The sequence below is a fragment of the Triturus cristatus genome, chromosome 11 (genome assembly GCF_964204655.1).
Source record: "Triturus cristatus chromosome 11, aTriCri1.1, whole genome shotgun sequence".
In the NCBI taxonomy this organism is placed as follows: Eukaryota; Metazoa; Chordata; class Amphibia; order Caudata; family Salamandridae; genus Triturus; species Triturus cristatus.
This window is the reverse complement of record NC_140594.1, coordinates 146,429,922-146,449,820: the sequence shown is the minus strand read 5'-3', so window position 1 is coordinate 146,449,820 and position 19,899 is coordinate 146,429,922. Positions and strand designations below refer to the sequence as shown.

The following is a 19,899-nucleotide window of genomic DNA, read 5'->3' as shown; positions in this document are numbered from 1 at the left end:
AATGCATCAGGTAATGTTTATCTTTTCACGTAGTAAGTTCACAGGATGCATTGGAATCTTGGTTATTGGGTTCTTCACCTTGCATGTGGGCTCACAAGGTTGGGTGGAGGGTTGGGGGATGGGGAAGGGTTCGCCTCATTAGCTGTTATTTCATCACCGGCTCCATACATGATATTCACTTCATCTTGTCACTGATTTCAGTTACTTTACATTATGGCACAACAGTCCACGGTTCCTGATTTAGTCGATCATTCAAACTTAGTCCTCATGACCTGGAACGTTCGGGTCTTAACCCTTAGAAACGAAAACATGTCCTACACTACCTGCAGCGGCACAAAGTTGACATTTCCTTCCTACAGGAAACATTTACATCAGTCAGACTCCACGCACTGTGCCTCAAGCTGGGGTGCGCACCGCTATTTCTCTAATTATAGCACCTATGCACGGGGCTCTGCAATCTTAATTCATAAGCGACTCCAATTCTCCTTGACTTATTCCCTGACAGATCGGGAAGGACAATACACCATAGTAGTGGGAAATCTGATGGGCCACCTGATCACGTTTGTGTGTTTATGCCCCAAAACGTCGATAGTCTGGTTTTTTCCAAGACTAAGACGCTACTCTCACACGCTGGGGTTCAGGCAGTCTGTTACTGGGAGGTGATTTCAATTTACTTATGGACTGCACTGTTGACGGCTCATCTAGCGCAGCTGACTCTAAGCCTAGGGATGAGGGGTATTGTTAGAAACATGCGACGCATTTCAACTCACTAATGTGTTGTGATTGCACTACCCGATGAATCCGGGATACACTCATTACTCAGCCCCATACAATACCTGGACCAGATTAAAATTTTGGCTGCTCTCCCCATGCCTCATTTCATGGCACACCACAAGCGCGACTCTGACCAGGTCATATTCCGATCATGCTCCTGTTGTGCTCATGCTCCGGATCCCCAGGCCCGAGGGGCAGGAACATGGGTGGAGATTTCCCTAGCAGGGTCCTAAACGATGAGTTATTTGACTCAGAACTCAGAGAAGCCATCGAAGACTACTTTGAGTTTAATACGGGTTCGGTAAATACCTGGGCGATGCTTTCAAAGCATACATTAGGGGTGTCGTAATAGCCAAGCAATTGGTTGCTCTAGATGCCTCGATGCAGTGCCTGTCGGACACCTCCGAGGAGGAACGGCAGCGGTTATCGCTATTGTTAGAGTTTTGCGAAGCGACTGACAGGGAAGCACACTACCTCAGCAAGTACATAACGGCGCGTCGCTACGGTGAGGGCGAGCAGCCTGGGCGCACGCTGGCGCAGCTGTTCAGACCCCAGTACTCTGCAGCACACATTACTGAGATCCGTGCTGCATCAGGGACCACATGTTATGAGCATTTATGCACTTCCAAACAGAATCGCTGTCCTGCGGAGCGTGAGGAATATTTTGAAGAAATCGCATTAGTGTATTTAGACAAATACATGCAAGATTTCCTCGCTGAACCTTTCTCCAAGGACGAAATATCTGATGCAATTGACGCGCTCAATGGTTCCACTGCCGCTGGCCTCGATGGGTTTACGGGCGACTTTTATAAACGCTATAAGGACATCTTAGCCCCTAAGCTCATTGAGGTCTACCATGAGGCTCTAGAACGGAACCAATTACCTCCTACTCTACGAGAAGCGGCAATAGTCTTATTACCAAAACCGGGCAAGGACCCCCTGCACTGTGGGTCGTATAGACCATTCGCTATTAAATTTCGATGATAAAATACTAGCGAAAACAATCGCAGTCCGTCTCGCATTATTGATGGACAAAATAATTTCCCCTGCCCAATCGGGTTTTGTGCCCCACGCCTCTTAACTTACGCACTGTTTTTGCTGTCCTACATAGACTCAACCCTGATGTCCCAGCCGCAGCCGTCCTGCTGAACGCGGAGAAGGCCTTTGACTCTCTGGAGTCTGTTTCTTTGGACAGTCATGAGACGGCTGGGCATGCCCTTCGGGTTCATAAGGCTTACCGCACTGCTGTATTCGGCCCCTACCGCCAAACTGCGCTTAAACGGCACGCTTTCCCGCTCCTTCACATTATCACGAGGCACAAGTCAAGGTTGCCCCCTGTCCCCCCTGCTTTTTATACTCGCCATGGACCCACTGGTCCATCACTTTCAGGAACGCCACCTACACAGGAGAATCCAATTTAATACAGGACCATATTTGGTGTCCCTATATGCGGATGATATTATTTTATATGTTCGGGACCCTCAACACAACTTAGACCCGCTCATTCTGGAGAATATTAGATTTGGTGGCTTTCGCGGGCCTCGGCATAAACTGGCACAAATCTGTGATATTTCCCCTCACTCGGGGTATGGACAGATGGGAAGCTGAGTTCCCTCTGACGTGGGGCACAGAGTCAGTTAAGTATTTGGGAATTAACATACACCTAGACACCGCTGAGATCATTCTATCTAACTACGGAACAGCGATACACTCGCTGGAGAAGCAAGTGGATCGATGGCTCAAACTCCCACTCTCGCTTGCCGGACGTATCGCCCTGATTAAAATGATTATACTTCCCAAATTCCTCTATTTATTCAACAATATACCAATCCCGCTCCTGTACCACTTCTTCCACTCCGTAAACACACATCTCATCCGGCTCACGTGGGGGAGCAAACGCCCCAGAGTTAGATGGGAGGTCATGACACTCCCTCAACACAGGGGTAGCATGGGGGTGTATTACTTGGTAGCTGTTGGAAACCGGGCAACCGGGTTAGTAGTCACCAGGTTCCCAGCACAATGGTAGCTTGGCTCGAGCGGTCGGGGTCAGGCACCGTGTTAAGCGTACGTCACACCCACACAATAACCATGCGTTCATCCGTTCCAAAAACGACACTACACCGTAAAAATTATGCAAGTCAAGTTGAAAATATATATGTCTTTATCTTATTTTCTATTAGTTGCAGGTTTCATAACATAAATACAATACAATAAGATTTTCCTTTAAAAGAGCAGGTCAAATAAATAATACCACTTTGGAATTTCAATAAATAGGTTCAGGTCAACATTTAGCAAAGAATAAATAGATGTGCAATAAATACAGTCAGACAATAAATATAGTGCAGGAATAAATTAGTGGATGACAATAAATAAAGCACCTTCAATAAATAAAGTAAAACAATCAATGACAGTTACAGTTCAAATCATTTTCATGAGGTCACTTGGTCTTACTTTGCCCATACACAACTTAAGGACACTTGGATGGCATGGGGGTGTCCCACCTAGATTGGTCAAGGCTGGGGCCTAGGCTGAGGCAGAACAAGAGTAGTCTAAAGAACTGGCCCTCCAAACCACACAACCCTTTATGGAGGACACTGTACCAGTCTCAGTTCACCACTGGCACTCCCAGGCTGGTCCTAACACCCCTCTAGCCCCTAGAATGGTCTTTTAGGGCTCCACGGGACCTCAGACGCCCCCTCTACCACTTACTGCCCTTTTTAAGATGATTGGCTCCGCTCGGCACCGTGTCGACGCCGTGAGGCGGCTCCGGATCGATGTCGTTGGGCGGTCTCGACTCGATGTCGCTGGGCGGTCTCGACTCGATGTCGCTGGGCGGTCTCGACTCGATGTCGCTGGGCGGTCTCGACTCGATGTCGCTGGGCGGCCTCGGCTCGATGTCGCCTTCCGGCGTCGCAGGGACTCGAACTCCCCACTTCCTGGTGTCTCCGGAGTGCGATCTCCACTCCCGACCTCCGGCGCGCTTCACCTCAGTTTCCGGCGACTCCAGTGGGCGGACTTCACTTCCCCGTCGACGCCTCACCTCGACCTCAGGTGACTCCCGACTCGACCTCCGGCGCCTCTCCACGACCTCCGTCGGCGCCCTCACCTCGACCTCGGGTGACTCTTTACTCGACCTCCGGTGCCTCTCCACGACCTCTGTCGGCGCCCTCACTCGACCTCTGGCGGCTCCGGGTACGACGTCTGCTTTCTGTCAGCGCCGCTTCTCGACCTCAGGCCCCAGGTCTCCAGGCTTCTCGACGTCAGGACTCCAGGAGGACACTGCTGAACAGGTCAGGAACTTGCTGTTCTTCTTCTTTAAGGCCTGTTCCAAATATTCAGTTCCTTAAGATGGTTCTTCTGGTCTTGATCCCACACAGGGCTTTAGGTTGGGCTTGGTCAGTAGAGACTAGCATCAAGGGTGGGTTTCTGGACCCCACTCCAAGCACTGGTTTCCACCTCTGCTGCCTTACTCCGACCTCCTTCTATCTCTGTCCTCTCTCTTCTCCAGTCAGTTGCCAACTGCCACTCTGAGATGGCCTCCCAACATTCTAAACTGCCTCCCACTGTCACAGGATTCTAGAATGTTCCAGGAGGTTCTGGTGATGTCACAGGTGACAATGGGTTGCCACCATTTTGTGTCTCAGGCCCTCAGACAGAAGTTCCAGGGGTAGGGAAAATGGCTCCCTGACCCTGCATCAACACTAAAAAGTCTGGTGGTTCCCAAAAAGGAAAAATTATAACAGGGTTTGAGGCAAAAGGTGGACAAAATAAATAATGATGAGGAGGGACCACCCAAAGGGCTGACAGGTCTAACAGTAGCTCAGTGCAGTTATGCACACGCTTGGTTTCACCACATGCTAGGATCCCATATTTGCGACCTGAAGCTGACTTACTCCTGCCAGACACACTAAACACAGTATTACCCCTGGGTTTTCCTTGTGACCCCCGGGATATTCAAACAGTCTCCACAACCAGCTGGGCCTGGCTCAAATTGGTTAGGCTGATGGGATCCCCAACTCTGTACTCTCCGAGCTCACCACTTCCTAATCAACGCTGGTTTCCCATTACCGGGGAGAGAGTGTTCCAGCGCACCTTGACCCGGTTTGGCATATCCACCGTGGGGGGACCTTTACTTCAACGGTCAGGCCTTATCGACATCAGACACGAATGCATTCCCTGACGCGTCATTCATGAATAAATTCGTACCCCCCCCCCCCCCCGCATCCGTTCTACTTTACGCGCCAAGATCCCTGGGTTCCCCGTCGAACCCAGCCCGTTCGTGCCACTATCCACAGTAGTAGAACACTAAACAGGAACTCATCTGATCTCCAAATTGTACAGGTCATGCACAGCATCGGTCCCACTCAACGATTCCGCAGTCTGCGCTGCCTGAGAGGTGGATTTAGGCCACCCTTTTACAGATGACCAGTGAGAAGCCTGTTGCCAACAGATTAAGTCAATTTCCCTGAACAGTCGCCATAAGCTTCTCCATTTCAAGTTCCTTAGGAGAATGTACATCACACCCGAAAGAGCGCACAGAATTGATGCGAATAGACCACCCTGCTGCCTGAAATGCAAATCCCCGCACGCAGACTTGGCACACTTCACTTGGACAGGCAGCACAATCAGTAGTTATTGGACCTTACTACACCACACACTAGGGGAAATGATAGGGCTAGACCTGGTCCCAACCCCTGAAGTGGCTTTGATGGGATATGTTAAAAACATTCTGAAGTCATTACAGAAATATACAGCGCTGTGTCTTTTACTCACCAAACGGGAAATGGCATTAAAATGGGGGCGCAGGGCTGCACCACAACACAGTGATTGGCTCACAAGCCTCGCATACCGCAACCTCGAACCATGATTTGTATGTTTCCACCCTCCCCAAAACTTCTCGCCCACGAGACTTCTGGGGCCCCCTTAAGCACTGTAACACGATGACGCACTCGCAACACGCTGCCCACTTAGAGAACGGGTTGATCCCGACTGGAATAGGTTGATCAGCCGGATCTGAGTGACTTATTTGTACTAATGCTCCATCACCCTGCACATTGGAAACCACATGCTCTATGAGCTGGTATGTTGTATGCTACACAGCTGCAAATTGAGGGCCAAGGGGATGTATGCTGTATGCATGTTCGACTACGCAATCCATTCAAATCTAAATACTGTGGGGAGAACTGTGATATATTGATCGTAAACTATGCTTTTCTGTACGTGAATATTTTTGCATGTCATTGCACTGGTGTCGGCATTCTGATGTGAAATGTATAATGAAAATGGTAAATAAAGATTTTGGTTTTTTTTAAAAGGGGATGCCGGAATCAGAAGTACATCATAGTTGCAAATCCCTTTCTTTTCTGGTGCCCTAAAAAGGATAGAGACCTCTCTCCTATCCTAGACCTGAACCTTCTCAATCTCTTCCTGATAAATGAAACATTCAAAATACTCACACTTGCCAAAATCAGGCCTGCTCTGGAAAGTGGATGGTAATGTTGCTCTTGCAGGATGCATATTTCCACATCCCCGTCCTGCTTGCCCACAGACGTTACCTGCGGTTCAAGGTGGGCCAAGAGCACTTTCAGCTTGCTGTGCTCCCCTTCAGGCTTACCAGCGCCCCTCAGGTGTTCACTAACGTGATATGGTGGTGGTTGCAGCTCATCGGCAGAGGTTTGGGGATTCCAGTCTTCTCCTACTTTGACGATTGGCTGTTGAAGGCAGGCTCACCACAGGAAGTCTTCTCCCACCTCTGTAGTCACACCTGACACCCTCTTAGGTGCTCACTGGCCTATCCTCCCAAGAGGGGAGTCCAGGATATTCAGGCTATGATGCTGATGTTTCAGCCTCAATCCTGGATTTCGGTGTGAAAGTTGTGGGCCTCTTTGGCCTCCTGCAACCTGCCTGAACACATTGCAGTTGGCTTATGTGGGCTGTGCAATGGGGCCTGAAGTCTCAGTGGGCACAGCATTAGGGGAATCTCACCCTGCTTGGTCCAGATCTCTGAGGAAATAGCGAAATATCAGTAGTGGTGGCTGACGAATTGCAATTGGGTAAGTGGCAGACCCCTCTCCCTTCCCCAACCAGAGCTGACTGTAGTGACATATGCATCACTTTTGGGATGGACGGCCATCTGGAAGAAGTGGAGATCAGGGGACTCTGGTCTCTGGCAGAGTCTGAGCTTCACATCAGCTTATTGGAACTTCGGGCAATCCGCTTCGCAATGAAAGCCTTTCTTCATTCGATCAATGGAAAGCTGGTGCAGGTGTTCATGGACAACACCACTGCCATGTGTTACAGCAACAAACTGGGTGTAGTCGAGTCGTGCACCCTTAGTCAAGAGGCTCTGCACCTCTGGACATGGTCCTCATACAGAGGTAAGACCAGAGGTACAGAACACCAGGGCGTCTCCCTAGTGGTTCAACACGTCGTGGGCTTTCTAAATGCCAGGGTGGACTAACTCAGCTGAAGATGCATAGCGGGTCACAAATTTGTCTCCATCCTGAGGAGATTCAAGGTCTCTTCCAGGAGTGGGGAGAGTCTTGGTTAGATCAGTTCGCCACTGCAGAGAATGCGGAATGTCATCAGTTTTGTGTGCTTGAGTTTCCAAGGAGGCTCTTGCTCAGAGACTCTTTTTCGTCTTGAGTGGTTCTCTGTCTTCCTGTACACCTTTCCTCCAATACTACTCCTGCCAAGAGTTCTCAAGAACGTCAGGAATGACCGTGCCCAAGTTATTCTGGTGGCTCAGGATTGGGCACAGAGAGTCTGGTATCCTGAGCTGTTGCGCATCTGCATCGCTACCCTGATCAGGCGACATCTTCAAGATGATCTTCTGTCACAGCAACAGGGAAGGGTCCTGCACCTGAACCTGCACATGCTTCACTTTCATGCGTGGAGATTGAGCAGTCACAGCTTTCAAACTTCCTCCCGAGGTCTGTGATGTTGTTCTGGCAGCCAGTAGTCCCGCCACCAAGTATGTTTACGCCTACCACTGGGAATACATTTGTGGCAAGGTGTGATTCCAGGAACATCGATACTCTTTCTGCACTTCTTTCTCAGGTTCTTCTGTTTGGTCTATCTTTGGTCCAGCAGGGCTCTGTTCTGGGTATATTAAAGGTTAGTTAGCAACCATTTCAGCATTTTTGCGGTTGCTGGACCAACCTTCTTTGTTCAAGTCACCTACTGTGGTGCTAGGTACCTCAAAGGCTTGCAACATAAGTTTCCTTCTAGGCCGTTCCTCATGACCCAGTGGGATCTAAACCTTGTTCTGACTTTTTTTTAATGTGTGCTCCTCAGCACAATGGCCGTCTGCGATAATTGACGATTAAGCCAGCTTTTCTGGTGGCCATAACATTGGCTAGGAGGCTAAGCGAATTGCAGGCACTCTTGGCAAGCACTCCCCTACACCACCTTTTATCTGGGCATGCTGGTATTCCAGAGATGTTCCTCCTTCCTTGCGAAGGTTGTGACTCCTTTCCTTGCATGCCAGAACTTCACCCTGCCTACTTTTTCTTTGCTCCTCCTCACCTCTCCAAAGAAGAGGAGAAACATCTGTTGGACCCAAAAGAGAGTTGTTCTACCTTAATCGCATAAAAGAGTTCTTGATGGATGATCAACTCTTCTTGAGGCACATAGGGGCCAAGATAGGGAAGGCTGTGCAGAAACGGACCATCTCAAGAAGAGCTGTAATCTGTATTAAGATCAGATATGCATTGGACAAGAAGCAAACCCTGGAGGGCTTGCATGCTCATTCCCCCAGAACCAAGGCTTGGACTACTGTCTTAGCCTGTGGAGTCCCTGACCTGGACATCTGTCAGGCAGCAACACATCTCTGCACACTTTTATCAAGCACTACTACCTGGATGGTCTGGTCCTTTGTCACGGGCACTTCGTCCGTCCGTTCGGTCGGGCAGGTCTTTAAATCAGCTTATCAAACCCACCTCTAGGGAGGTATTTTTTTAGGTATCTATTTAAAGGTAAGGCATCTGTGGCTAGAAGTATCTATGAGATGAAAAAGTTACATACGTTCAGTAATGCCTTATCTGGTAGAGACTCTGTCCAGCCGCAGATTCCTTACTTGCCCTCCCACCCTCTTCTCTCTGCGAGCTGATTACAGTGTAAGGGACACCCTTCTAAAGGCCTAAGAATTTCAAACCAGTTGTCAGTCTTCAATGTGACTCCCGGCATGGAAATTCGCAAAAGTAACTGCACTCTGGGTGGTGTCTAAAAAGGTACCACCCATGTCCTTTCCAGCGCGGCTGCGGCACAGCCAAATTACTCTACCTAAAAGATCAGAGGTACTGCTTGAAAATCTCCAGATCCAGTTTGATGCCTGGGGAATATTCTAAGGTAAGGAATCTGTGGATAGATGGTCTCTACCAGATAAAGCATTACTGAAGGTAAGTAACTTGTTCTTTAGGGGCAGAATATGGCCCTCTTGCTCCTGGGTCTTAGTCAATGCTAGCATGACCCTCACTCCACAGCTCTTTATTCTCATACTTCACCCTTGAATACAAGACAGAATCTTGTAATGTTTCTCTTAATAGTGGCTGCAAAAATGTTTGATTGTTCCAGACAGCCATCAGCTTTTTGGATTTCTTTGGCTCCACTGAATATCGGCAGATCCCAAAATAGCTAACAAATGTTTTGCCTCACATTTTAATTTTCTACATTTTGGACTTTAGAGTAGTCATGGATCGAAGAACTGTTTGTGGATTATTTGTACAACATTATAAAGATCATGTTCAGTTGGCACCTTTGTGTATAATGCTGAGTTGGGAGTGGCCAGGTTAGAAAATTATAAATCGCACAAATCTCAGGATTTGTGGGCAGTGCCATGCCCTGTTCTGGGGGCCACAGAGCAAACATATGATACTGGGCCTCAGCTGTGGGGTCTGGAGCTGTTTTCCTCTGATGTTAAACAGTCGGTCCTAATATGGCTCTGCAAATTAGGTCAAGTACAACCCCTTCATCTCTTGTCTCTTAGCTGTAGCATTGGTGAGCGGTCACAGGCTTCTCACGGAGGTAGTGTGAGGGTGCATAATCCCAGCAGTGACCCTGCAGTGCAATAGCTGATTGTCCAACCCAGGGCTTTAGTTTAGAAAAGAAAAGTACTTTATTACATCCACTTAAAACAGAATACCACACAAGAAATATTAACAGACACAACTAAAAGAACTGGCGCGCTTTGGGATACTGCCCACCACTATCCTTTTCCGATGTGCCCTTCCTCTAATAATGCTGGCCAGGTACTCTCTGGGGTTAGTGTGTAGGAGACTGGCTTAGTATATGGTGCACACTTTTTCAAGTGGTGCACCTTGCACTAATCCAGGCACCCTGTATCGTGATTTTAGTGGTCTTTGATAATAGAAAGCTATCAAAGTGGTAGCTGTGGAGAGCAGCCTTCAGGATTATCTTAAAGGAGTGTTAAGCCACTTGTTTTACCAGTGTAATCTGTAGTGCAAGTTAAATTAAAAAGAACCACACATTTTTTTAAAATAAAATACTTCTATTTATTACTCAACACTCACTAACACATTGGTATATCTCATAACTGGAGACATCAACACAAAACACAGGAATACTTTAAATGCAGTCAAGTAAGTAGCACAAAATAAATGTGGTCTCCAGGGGGGAAACCAAACCATATACTAAAAAGTGGAATGCGAAATGCAAAGGAGAACTGGCCTTGGATCAGAAGAGACCGGGGAGCCGGGGACACAAGAAACCACTCAATGTAAGTACCCAGGAACCCCACGGAGGCTTTCTGTAGAATGGGAACACATCTGTGTGCCCAATGGAAGTCAATGGAGAAGTCACAGTTTTGCATAAGAAGGACCCTGAAGAATTCTCTTGGAGAATGGAAGGATGGAGAGCCACCCCACTCGGGGATGCCCTGGGAACCAGGTTATCTACACCAGGGAAGCCTGGTGCATAGTGGTGAAGAGACATCGGAAACCTCCATAGACAGTAATGGAGACTTGGAAGAAAATTCCTTTGGAGAAAACAGTGAAAGAGTCCGGTGGAATCCAAGGTTCGATTCTAGAAGTGAAGAACCTGCAAGCAGAGGGGAAAGAGTCTAAGCCACTCTGAATAGACCAGGAGGCAGGAAGACCGAATGGCCACCCATGTCGGAAGGTTCAGATGAGTCAACAGTGACTATGTTGCTGCAGCTGTGAGGACCAGGTGACGCTGAGAAAGACCAGGAGCCATGCACGAGCTGTCCCACATCGGATGTCGAGGACTAGGTGGTAGGTGTAAGCCCCCAAGTACCCTAAGGAAAGGGTTGGAACAACTCCGGGGTCCCTCCCTGAGGAGTGGCTGGACAGTGAGGAGGATGCTCCCATGTCCAGTTTTGCTCCAGAGAGAGAGCGCCAAGGGCTCCTTGAACAGGCTCAAACTAGAGTATGGAAGGAGGGCACTACATATGCCCTTCAAATCAGTCTGGTGTCACTGGCAAGCAGCCCCACCCCACCCCAGCCCAATACACTAAGTCCTGTCTGGGAGGCGGGCACACCTCCCTGTGACGGGAAACCTATTCTACCTTCGCCTGCTGGAGCTCAGCTAAGCAGCAGGAAGGCGGAATCGTGTCTGTGGTCAGCAGCAGCACTAGCTGTCTGGCAGACCCTGGAAGGCTGTTACTGGGAGTACATGGGGGGGGTTCCCTAAGGAGCCCCCCAGTACATGGGATCACACCTCCAACACTGGAGTCTGTGTTGGGGTATGATTCCAATATGTTTGATACCAAACATTACTGGGTTCGGTGTAGCCACTATATAGTTAGACATCTCGGAATGACTGATGTCCACTGAATGTATTAAAATGGCTGACAGCACTTACAAAGCCTGGAGAATCGACTCCGGGGATTGTAGGGGTGTCCTGCTCATGCTGGGTCACGCCCACACATATAACCAAGCACCCTGCCCTAAGGACCAAGTGCAGTGACATCGGATATAAGGAAACTTATATCTGTCGTCAGAGGTGAAAGTATCAACTCACGCAGGCTGCAATGGCAGGCCTGTAGTTACAGTTTAAGTGGACTCCCACAGGTGGCACAATCATGCTGCAGCCCATGGGGGACCCCTGGTGTACTGATGTCCTGGGTACCATAGGGACTTAACAAGGGTACACCAGTAGCCAGTTGTGAAGGTACCAAAGTTCTTACCATAGGCAATTTAGGGGAGAGTTGCTGGGGTCCTGATTAGCAGGATCCTAGCAGAGTAGGTCAAAAACACACTGACACCAAGCAAAAAGTGGGGGTAACCATAAAAGCAGATCCTACCTTTATGCAGAATGTTTGTGGAGCATGAATTCCTGTTCAACATGAGCAGCACTCTGTTCATTACAGTCCTGTTAAAGTCTCACCAATTGTAGGTCTCTGTAATCAAATCGCACTGGCAGAGAACTTGCAACACTTCTTCACTTAATCCCACTTTTGGTAGGAAATGTGCTGTTCGCAGGAGCAGCCATAGTCCGGCCAAGTAGAAATCTATTGCGAGAGAACACAGCGGGTCTTCTGTCCAAAAAGAGTTCAAAGAATTCTCCAACTCGACAGTCATAGAGAACACCATCCACCCCTTCCAAGAACTCTAACACCCTCCAGACTGCTTCCACAGCAAGATCGCCCTCATCCCCGACGACCTCAACCAACCAGCCAACACCCACCAAACAATCACCACCTAGATACCACTCACTACCCTCACCACCTCAGCCATCATGTCCTCCATCCACTCCGGGGTGCCCACCGACCCCTGCCGCCACCACCTCTACAACCTCGCAACCAACCCTTTCAGTACGCAACTCACCAGCATCCTCAACACCTCCATCTCCACAGCAACTTTCCCGGACAAATGAAAACACGCAGACGTTAGACCCCTTCTAAAGAACGCCTCCGCTGACCCCAACGATCTAAAACATTATTGTCTGATCTCCCTGCTCCCCTACCCGGCCAAAGTTCTCAAACGCCATCAACCAGCAGCTCACTGACTTCTTGGAACAAAACCACCTACTGGATGCCACTCAGTCGGGATTCAACACCCTCATCGACAGACTCCACAACATAGGCATACAGCAAAACGCCCTCAAGTGGATCACCTTCTTCCTCACAGGACGCAACAAAGCATCTGACTGCCTCCCTTCACCTCCACACCCAAGGACATCATATGTGGTCGGATCATCCCTCAGCCCTACCCTGTTCAACATCTAAATGATCCCCCTCACTGATGTCTTCAGATCCCACGGACTCAGTATAATCTCCTGCCAGGGGACACCCAACTGGTCCTCTCTTTCACCGAGGCGCCCTCCAACGCCAAAACCAACTACTGCAACACCATGACCAACATAGCCGAATGGATGAGAGGCAACTGCCTCCAACTTGACTCTGACAAAACCGAAGTGCTGATCTTCCGGAAGAACACCTACGCCTGGGACCACAGCTGGTGATTGGCAGAACTCAGACACACATCGAAAGACCATGCATGCAATCTCTGCATCATTCTCGACAGCCAACTGACCAAGAAACGACAAGTTAATGCAGGCACATCCTGCTTCCACAGACTTTGCATGCTTCACAGAATCTTCAGATGGATTCCAACAAACAACAAAACAACCGTCCCCCACGCCTTCGTCCCCATCTGCCTAGACTATGGCAATGCCCTCTATCTCCACCCATCTCTTCAATTGACTCCAGACCATGCTTCACACAAAAAAACTCAAGTTAATGTTTAACTAATTGGAAAAAGCCATGTTTTCAAAAGTTTACTAAATTGTGACAGGGAAGGCTGTGGTTGCAAGAAGATGGACAGCAGCTGCCCAAAAAACGCTCCCTCCCTAGGTAGCTCGTAAAACTCTAGGTACATTATCCAAATACGTCTTCTCTGATGTTAAATGGTGATTTGGTTTGTTGATCAGGAGCCTCTGAGAGAAAGGTTTCAGACAACCTTCATAAAATGCTTTGTGGGCCAGGCAAAGTGGTTTAAACATGACTATGTTTGACCGGAGGTCAGTGAAGTTTAGCTAACACAGATGAGATAGCCAAACCTTTTTAGATTCCTCTCACGTTAGACATTTAGCATCCTTTAAATGCTGGTTAAACTGGGTCACTAACTTAAGGGGGGCTGACAACATAGCTCTCAAGAATTCACCATGGAAAGCCCCTATCAGACACATGTGGGACACTCTTGATCTCTATTTTAACTCGCACAGACCTCCGTGAACCACAGCAGACCTGTTAAACTAATCTCTCCACGGAATACTCTCACTAGTGTTCGTTCCACCAGACTAATGGCACCACTCTATAGATCATTGATCCACACCGATACCCAAGTCGTTCTGTTCCCTGAGCTAAGATACTTCTTGCTGATTATACAGTCACACTTTGTTAAATTGTTAATCTCTTTATTGGCTGGATGGCACTAGCCAAGCAATACTTGTGTATGAAAATGTGATATTCTGCCACACTCACCTGATTACTTAATGCTTTTGTTGTTTTATTGTCGCTATTTTGATTTGGTTATTTTCGCATGTCTATTCCTTATGTCCCTTCATTTGATGTACTGTATGTATTGCTTTATTTGAAAACCACCAATAAAATACTTTTGAAATCAAACCTTTTTAGATTCAAGGTTACGTCTTGCTGCCAGGTTCTGTACAAGTTGCAGTTGTTTCAGTGCTTTGGTGGGTAATGCAAGATCGATGTCTTTACAGTACTCACGTCTGGGTGATACTAACACAATCAAAATTTGAATATCTGCGGCAGGGAAAAGAGATGTTTGATCCACTTCAAGATTCTTAGTTGGTGCAAACAGCTTCTCGACACTGAATTACGTTGTTCAGCCATGATGAGATGCCTGTCAAAATTAACACCTACTATTTTAGTGCACTAACCAGGGATAGGTATCTCACCCATTGAGGGAGACCAAAATCGGAGGTTCCTAACTAAAGAATCTAAAAACAGAGTTAGAATCTTCGTTCTCCCTCCATTAACTTTAAGCTGGTTTAGTGACCTCCACCTCAGCACTTTGAAGGCAGTTATAAAGGTTGTCTACAATAAGCCTAGATGCCCATCTGTCGCCTTTGCTTAGCTTCAAGGTTGGCCCCTGTCTCACTTCTTGGTACAGCACCGAGGACGGCAGCAGAACAGCGATTTTGGCCTGAAACTGCAATATCAGGGAGACTGGTGCTTACCACTCCTGGGGCTTGCATATCGCTCTCCTCTATCCTCCTTCTCCTGGCAGACTCCAAGAGTAACAGGGTGTTGCTGCTTCTGGCTCTCCTTTGGACAGTCACACCTCCTACAGTGTTGGCAGGCTCCTTCCCTCCCTGAAACGCCAGGCTGTCATCTGTTCTCTTCTAGTTTCATACAACTACTTCTAGCAAGCCTTGAAGTGATTACCTTTCACATCTGGGAACCTTGGTAACTGGCTGGCAGGGGGAATCGAGCTCTGGTTGGACAGCAGTCCTATGAGTACTCTATGGAGAACCCCCTTCCTTGTTCAAAGAGAACTTGGAACTGGAATAGCAATCGGACCACTGGCTTCCGCTTTTATATGATGAAAGTAGATATGAAAAGTGGTTCTGCTGTCTAGATTTTCAGAACCGTTGTGGGTTAGTTCTTCTTCTAAGTATCCTTTTTAGGCTTTTCTCCAGATACAGCCTGTGTGTGGAGTGATTCTCCTCACAGCAGGATAATCTCTAGCCTGCAGTGAGCACAACCGAGACACCGAGGCATTAGCATTCTGTACCTGGCTATCATCAACACTGAAAAGTGATCAGGGGAAACCCAAAAGGCTGGCCTCCCCTGCCACTGCGAACAAGACTGCTGTCCCGCCCTTCATTCCCACCATATCTCAAATGGCAGTGCTACTGGAAAGCTAATTAATACCTCATCTTAGCAACATGGCTAGTCGAGTTCTAGCTTTGTCTCCATTCTCCCACTTCACTGTCTAAGTCACCTCAATCCAGCTTCAGGAATGCCAGCAATACACTTCCACTGTCTGGGAAAACAACCATGCATCTATCTTATGCACAGAAACAGGCCAGGGTATCCAAAATGGATTTTATCGGCCTCTATTACTCTCTCACGTATACACACAATGCATTTACCATAGAGGGCACATACACAAATAAGTGCACCAAACTCTCAGATGTTAGCCCTAGGGTGTAGATTAGTGTATAGAAGTGGAACTTTACTTGAGTGGGCCAGTAGACCTCCGCTCAAATGACACTCTTAAAAAGGTCTTGCCACAACTAATAATTCACAATGCATGGTATTCTACAAGCACCCTACATGCTAAACCCATGACGGGGACAGTAGTTCACTGTCTGCAAAAATGAGGGCACACTTAGTTCCGCCCCCAGGTCATAGTGTAAGGCTAAGTCTAAAATCCAACACCAGACCTCACAGTGCAGCACTCGGGGCAGTGGAACATGACAGTACACCATGCAGGGGGCATTCCTTGCCCAACAGGCAGTTAGCAGATTTTTCGTCTCAAGCACTAAAGCACCCATTCTGATTACAGAGGCTTCACTGGATGAGACAACAGCTATATCTCATATGTTACATCCCTTCCAGACTCTGACCTCCTAGTGTAACAGCCACAGCGGGCCTCTGGCATTAGGAACATCAAATCATCAACAAGAGTCTTGTGTAGAAAGTGTTTTAAAACTTTTAAAATGTACTTTTTAGGAAAGAATAAGGAATTGATATTTAGAAGAAGTAAATTTAGGGTGTTGCTTCCAAATACTGATTCCTTATGTTATGAATTAATGTTTTACAATCAATCTGGGTGCAGTGGGAGTCGGCGGTGGTGCAAGGAACATGGGGCTTTTGTAGCTTTTCACTTATTTTTTTTTAAACTCTTCTCGTTTCTCTTTAAGGAAATAGGGCTGCATTTAATAAATATATATGCAATGTTGTCTTTAGCAATGAAGTGGCCCATGGACTTCGATATCTGCATGACCGTAAAAGAGGCATTATGGGATTTGTAGTTCCTCCGGGGGCATCAGCGATAATGTGTAAACTAACACATGTCTGAAATGTACACACTATGTGTCTTAGCTTCCAGGTATGGATTTTAGCCCCATGTTATGGAGCCTCCTTCTATTCAAAGTGCTTTTTGATGCGATTTGGGCTAATCACAATATTGTTCTCGATGCCTGGCAGCAACTGGGGTCACTGGGCAAGCCCGGTATAGAAAGCTTTGTGTGATTTTACCAATGACGGGCGTTCTTTGTCTCCTATTATAAGGTTATAAGTTTGTTCAGCACATTCTTATTCTATACTTATTTTGTTTTACTTTATTGGGGCAGTTTTTGCTGAAGGTTGGTGCCATATTTTGGTATTTAAATTAGCACACTATGGCTCCCTAACTCCCGACATTGGCTGGTGACACAGCTTTTCTGTTTAAAAGGCAGTTTAAAAGTGTATCACTCATGACTATGCAGGCTCAACATGTATTTTGCCGCTATATGTATAACGTTTGGCTGCATTATGCCTTTTATGTTCTGTAGTGATTCAATGATTCACTATCCACAACTATGTTTTACGTTGCATTATGATAATGCTTTAGCATTGTAAGATGTGTTTAAAACTACATTGCGCAATATGATTAGTAATCTTCTATGTCTACTATGCCTAAGAGTGGGAAGGGCTATAAATACCAGCATGTGAATGGCGCCATTTAGATTGATAAAGGCTGCTGCGCAGCCGAAACACGTCTCTCTAGCCGCGGGGTCGTGGGAGACCCGAGATAATAAAGAAGCCATATACCTACAACCTCGAGTACGTGCCTTCCTCTTTGTTGGAGCAGGATGGTTTGTTGATATATATACTTATATAAAGCTTACTCCTGTGTCGGTGTCCGATTTGTAAACGAGTCGGGAATGGTTGTGATTTTTTATATATATATATATATATATATATATATATATATATATATATATATATAATCTTTATTTTACAGCAATTTCAGACATATTTGGATTGGTCACAATTTGCTACCTACCTCGTAAGTATTGATGAGATAGGTTAAATTACAACCTACTACGCTTCTGTATATTTTAAACTGACCTATTAGTACAGAGGTCGGTTTTTAAAATCAAAAAGTCAGTGTGCAATTTGTGGCCACTTTGACCAAATTGATTCTTTGTACCGAAGGCCTCATGTGTCCACGGTTTCGCATTATCACTCAAATATCAGCTTTAAATATGTCATGGAAATGCAATCAGTAAAACATTTCCTGAAAATAACTTTTGCTCTCAACTACCAGCTTTTTTGGTTAATTTTACATCTCCAATGACCTTGTCATTTTCTTATAATTATTTCCCAAATTTCAGATGTTCATCTTCAGTAGAAACTGACCTTGGGCTTGTCATTTTACTCCTATGTACTACAAAACCGCATAAACTTAAGTTGCCTCACATGCACATGTATCACTGTCGTAAAACCGGGAGGCCCATCATCTACCAGATAGTCACCAGGGTGTTGATTACAGAACCGGTGCGCTGTTGCGGTCTGCCCATGCTGTGAGTCATGTGAGCTTCACCTCCCTAGATTCCCCTCGGTTCTAGTTTTCAGAAATGCCCAGGCTTGATGGGGTCTCTGGGTGTCGGCCCAAACACTGCTGCCTCTCCAGAAGGAACATGAAAGGAATAGGGTTGTTTTACACAATAAAATCTGATGTTTACTGTTAATGAAATGTGAGAAATGGGTGCTTTTCTCCAATATCTGACATGTAGAAGGCTTTATGTGTAAAGAGTGCATGAACGTCACTTGTCCTTAGTTTGACCTAGGTCGCTACTCTTGGAAAAATGTGTGGGGATGGTCGATTTTCTAGGTGCTGTGTAAACCAGGGGACCAAAACAGTAGCCCAAAACCCCCCTACACATGGGTTCAAGTTTTGTGTATTCAGCTCCACTGTAGTATGGTCACTCACCCATGTGGTTTTATTTAGACCGTGATTTGTGGTATAAGTGGGTAGGGGTGCAAAGATGGAAGAGACACTAAGCCACAGTGCACAGATCTGGCAAATTCTATACTAATAAAATTACCATTTTTACTTAGCTGGTCTCACTTCCTTAAGAGTGCTGTTCAGGGGGACAAACCCACCTGTGCCTCTCAAAAGGACAGCGAAAGAGGTACAACCTGTTCCAGAAAGCCTGGCCCACCACCATGTCTTCCTGCTTGTACGAAAAGGATCCCTAGATTCGAGGGAAATGTACAGTCTTCCTCTAAGTCGGTAAATGAGTGGATAAAGTCCCTATCTGTTTCCCCCTCCTAATAATGCCCCACTCACAGGGAATAATGTTTTGCGATTGCAGCTGAACCTTTATCCCCCGCACAGTAATCCTTTTCATGGGGATATTGGTGCCTTTCCAAAAAGATGCCTATGAAGTGGTTGTGGTCCTCTCGCATTCACTCTGTAGGAATTATTTTGGAAGTGGTACCACTGGAGATGGGGAGAAGATGAAATAACAACCCTACTTCCCAATCCCTTTCATTGATTGAACAGCCCTGCAAAAATTTAGTTGGAAAGAATTTTGCATAGCTCTTTCAGCAGGTAGAAACACAAGTTAGTGACCTTATGCTAGAATTTTTTACGAAAAATCCAAATCAAAGATCACACCAAGGAAGGAGCCTACATCAGATGACCACCAGCCCTCTAACTATATTCTGGCATAATTGCCAAAGACAGTCACTTCTGCTTTATCTGAGTTCAGACAAAGGAAAAGGATATGCAACAATATTATGAATACAGATAGACCATCCTTATAGTTTTGATGGTGATGTGATTGTAAAGTTTGACAATAAGATGGCGTAATTATCATTGGCAAGAAGGAAACCACAGTGGATCGTCTCATGGGGAGCACAATATAAATGTGTGTGCGTGTATATATATTTATGTAGGGAAGATCTGTCTGCGCTGTACGTTCAAGATTCAGAGATTTTGACTAGGTCTTTTATCCTTGGACAGGGTCATTGTATTACACCATTGCTACACTTTAAATATTTGTGGATAACATTTGATTGGTGACTTCTGTGAATTCTTGTGACTCCAATTTAAACTAGGAACTCAGCTCAACAGTACAAATTCATGTCTTGCAGCTATAAGTACTTCTCTTGCTAAA

At 46.6% G+C, this 19,899-nt stretch overlaps 1 protein-coding gene across 1 annotated transcript in view; it reads left to right on the top strand.

Annotated features, from left to right (window-relative positions):
- ATP6V0A2 (ATPase H+ transporting V0 subunit a2) overlaps positions 1-19,899 on the top strand; it is a 417,607-nt gene that overhangs the window by 371,815 nt on the left and 25,893 nt on the right. The gene's annotated exons all lie outside the window — the stretch shown is intronic.